The 4,655-nt window shown below is 24.8% G+C and overlaps 2 protein-coding genes across 5 annotated transcripts in view; one reads left to right on the top strand and one right to left on the bottom strand.

Annotated features, from left to right (window-relative positions):
• The window catches only part of LOC411843 (COP9 signalosome complex subunit 7b), a 184,897-nt gene that overhangs the window by 28,705 nt on the left and 151,537 nt on the right, over positions 1–4,655 (bottom strand). The gene's annotated exons all lie outside the window — the stretch shown is intronic.
• Positions 1–4,655, top strand: part of Glurb (metabotropic glutamate receptor B) — a 256,855-nt gene that overhangs the window by 105,487 nt on the left and 146,713 nt on the right. The gene's annotated exons all lie outside the window — the stretch shown is intronic.

The raw sequence follows: 4,655 nt of genomic DNA, 5'->3' as shown, positions 1-4,655 counted from the left end.
TACATACATATTTTATTCGAAAATGGAAATTAATTCAGAAAAAAGAAACATTATAAAAATTTAAAACTTTTTAAATTTTCTTTAAAATTAATTTTTAATTTTTCGTCTATGAAAATGATTTTTGTTCTTGTACTTGTTTTATTTATATATATTTTCTTATGATTTGTAAAATATTAATATTTGAAGGAAAGAAAATTACGAAATATTGATTATTGAAATATTTTCTTTTTCTTTTTCGTTAATTAGTATATCTTTTTTTTTATATCTTATATGAAATTGTTAATAACAAAATTAGATTGAAAGATATTTTTGATTAATTACAAAATGAATGTCTGGTTATAAATAATTTGATTAGTAGAAGTTTTATTGAAAGATATTTAATTGAATATTATATTAAAATTAAATTTGTTAGTAAAAGTAGTTAGTAAAAGAAAAATTTTTTAGTGAGAGATAATATTATTAATTTTTGAATAATTTTTTTATTTTTTGTGAAAGAGATTTGTGAAATCTTGTTGAGGAAGATATATTATAATAATTATATTTTACACGAATATATAATCAAGAAATTTAAAATAAAAAATTATTTTGCATACAATAAAGAAAGATTTACAAATTATATCAAATTTACAATTGTAATTTTTTTATTGAATAAAAAGAAATATACATTATTAACAGTTTTATTTGCATAGTTATAATAAAGTGAAGAGAATATTATTTTATATTAAGAAAAGTGATTAAATTAAAATATTTTTACTCATTTAATGTGTAAATTAACAAAAGCAAAATACAACTTATTACGAAAAACCTCGAAAAGAAGAAAGACAAATTTTCATAAAAATTTAATTATCGTTACTCCTAAAGTTAAATATACAATAATATTTTTTATTTATCTTTTTATTATATATTTGTGTAATATATGTATATAAAGTATAATTATTATAATATATCTTTCTCAACGAGATTTCACAAATCTCTTTCACAAAGAATAAAAAGATTATTCAAAAATTAATAATGTTATCTCTCACTAAAAAATTTTTCTTTTACTAACAAATTCAATTTTAATATAGTATTTAATTAAATATTTTTCAATAAAACTTCTACTAATCAAATTATTTATAACTAGACATTCATTTCTCTTATATACCTTTTTATAATTAATCAAAAATATCTTTCAATCTAATTTTGTTATCAACAATTTCATATACGAAACAATTATCATTATACTAAATAATTATCATAATATCTATCATCAATATTTAATTATCATAAATTTTTATGATTAATATCTTTAACAGAATTTAAATATAATTCCAAATTGTAATGCAATGATAGAAAGAATAAAAATCTTCTAATAAAAATTTAATATTTAAAGTATTCGATCAATATCCGATCAAAAAGTAGAAAGAACCTTTTCAAAAAAAAAAAACAAATCATCAATTTCAAAAATTTAATAAAAATTCCGTTCACACCCTCCTCCAACGTCAAACTAATCTAAAAAATAATTCTTCCAATCCACCCAGTTAAAGTTCCATTAGAATCCAAACGATCGATATTAAGCGGAATACAAGTATTCGAGACGTCAGGCCATTCACACGAGCGATTCTCCATTAAAGCTGAAGATTTCCTGGGAACTTGAATCGTTCCCACTCCTCTTCCATCTCCTCCTTGCATCTATTTGCATTCAATTTCACTAATTGCGAACCTCTGACCGGAACAACTTTCTCGTCAGTAGAATTAAAAAATCCTTTCCACCCCCTCCACATATCCTCCTGTCGTCGTTGTCGTCGCGACTTACCGCGAGATAACGAATGTGTGACGTTGAAGAAAGTCTCGTCTCCAAAGTAATTTATCGCATTAAACTATGCACAACAGTGCTATTTTATTTTTATGCATTTTAATTTTGTTTTTTCTTCAGATTACGATTACAATATAAATATGATTAGTAATATTTTAAATTGATAATAATATTTTCAATAAACTTCGATGTTTACCATAATATTTTTAATTCGCTCCAATATTTCTAAAATTAATAATATTATCAATACTTATCCATGTTGGCAAACCATTTTAAAAATCTAAAAATTGAATGATTTGAATTGATAGTATGACAATTGAAAATGGTCAGATATTAGAACCAAGATTGTTGGAAAAATTCCCTTTTCTGGAAAAATTGGAAGAAGATAGTACATATCACGATTCATATATTTTTGATTTTTATCGTTTTTATTATAGCGATCAATTTTTATTAGATTTATATTTAATCCACGCGCGATATTTTATTTTTACATACGGAATTTTATTTATGGAACTTTTATTAATTAACTTTTATTAAAATCTATTTTTTTTCCATGCTGTATAAAATATATATTATGTACTTTCATAAAATTGTATTAATTCGTGAATTAATTATTTTCAAAACTACTGAGCTACAATACATATCATTAATTTATTGACCGTATCTTCCAATAGAGAGAATTTTTTCTAATAATTCTGACCAAGATATAATATTTCCAACAATTATATCTCAGTCTGTATATCTCTTTAGACATTGTGATTTTTTATGCGCGACTTATTTCTACGTTTTATATCAACCCAGATTGAACGATTATTTTATTCCATTTTTAAACAAAATTGGATCACTTGATGGAAAAAAAAAGTAATGAAGCTTTCTCGGTACTAAATATATCTTTGGGGTAATCAGCGAGGCAGAGGATGTATCCATGAGTTTTTTATTATTATATGACTTCGTCTTTTTTTTTCTTTTTTTTTTTTTCATTTTATGATAGCTGTATACTCGTAAATAATTCTTAAAGGATTTCATGGACTTACCGTTCGATGTAAGCGCGATGAATGATACACATCTGGCTCGTTAGCGGTGTTTTTATCCCTCCAGTGAGTATATATTTATGATGGTGTGGGATGGAAGTATGGAAAGAAGTAATAAGATAAATTTTTCATCGGAAAATTCTTTCCAAGAGCGAGTAATTTGTATTATGTATTACAAAAAGTAAAAATTAAAATTGAAGATTATAAAAAAATACTTTATACAAAAGTTATTCTATATTTACGTGGAAATATGAATATTTAGAATTGTACAATTAAATACAACATTATTATATTTTAACATTAATATTCATCGAATTTATGGCGAAGATTATCGGCCAGAAAAATATAGAAATTTTTTTTTCATTACCATAAATCTCAAATGAATTTTGAATATAAATAAGCTATTTCTTTAAAAATAGAAATGTAATTTCCCTGAAGGAAATCCAAGAAACATTAAGCAGCAGAAAAAGGGTGGAAATAAATTCAGAGCATGTAGCATTGAACCGCCTCTGCGTAACATTATATTGGATGTACGCAGCATAAATCATCTAAATCTATAGATTTGATAGGTAGTCGTTGAATGTGCGAGTCATGGAAACTTGAGTTAAGAGTATAACCTTCTATCGACAAGGCGTACAAGGGGAATATATATTGAGCGTTGAAGAAAATGAGAGTCGAACAGGCAGGCATGCCGTGATTCCGTCTAGGAAATCGAGGAAATTTCTAAAGCAATTTCCTCCGTCCAAAGAAACGTGTCGCGTTAAATACTCAATGATCCTTTTATCTCTATTGATCCTTCCTAAGTGAAAATATGCCTCGAAAATATCAGCTTTCCTAAAATTAATTCCTAAAAAACTAACAACAGTTAATAATATTTACGAACAATTTAATAAATAATTCTGAAATTTACTTCTTTCTTTTCTTCTTTATAATTCTAAATAAGATAAATGAATAATTGGAACTTTTGACATTCCTAGAAATTTTGACAATTTATTACGTAATAAATTAAAATTTTTAAAAATTCTTATAAAAATTAAGAATTTTTGTACAATATAATGTGTATATATAGGTATATAGATTTAAAATGAAATATCTTTTATGAGATTGTTAATTATAGATAGTTATTAAAATTTAATAACTTCCATCGTGTTTTTAGAAGGAGAAAATTTGTTCTACTTAGAGATTTTAAGTCGCGTCCTCGTTCGAAAGTTTTCAAGATTTTCTGCCTTACAACAAATCTTTGATTGCAATTGCTCGAATTTCAACATTCTTATTATCATACTTAAACAAAAGTTTGATTTCTTCTCTTAAAATTTCTCTTCCTCTTCAATCTCCCTGATTGATTCAGTTTGTATTTAAAGAATATGCAAGCAGTGACTATCAAAACAAATGCCAATTCACAGTTTTGACTGAGTTTTAAATCCGGCTAACAAATTTATATTGGATAGATTTCGAGAGAAACACATCGTCGAACTTTCGTCTTCGAGTTCTATAAAAAATTCTTGCAGAATTTTTCAGGATCTACCTTCTCTCCTGGATGGAAGATCAAGAACTTGATCTTACATTCACTGGTGATCTACATCATAACGTGAAAATATACAAAAAAAAAAAATATCTTTCCGTGAAACATTATTTTTAAATAAAAAAAAAATTAATAGCTAAAAAGTGAAATTTATTTTGTCTAGACTGAAGATCAAACACTTTTATCTCATTTATTACGTGTTTGCGTGCTATGGTTGGATTAGTCTTCTTAACTTTTCTTTAACTTCAATCAACTTCAATTTTAACTTAATTCTTGCAATATTTTTTATTGTACTCAATTTTCTAAT

The sequence above is a fragment of the Apis mellifera genome, linkage group LG13, assembly GCF_003254395.2.
Source record: "Apis mellifera strain DH4 linkage group LG13, Amel_HAv3.1, whole genome shotgun sequence".
Lineage (NCBI taxonomy): Eukaryota > Metazoa > Arthropoda > Insecta > Hymenoptera > Apidae > Apis > Apis mellifera.
This window is presented reverse-complemented; position numbering and strand designations above follow the sequence as displayed.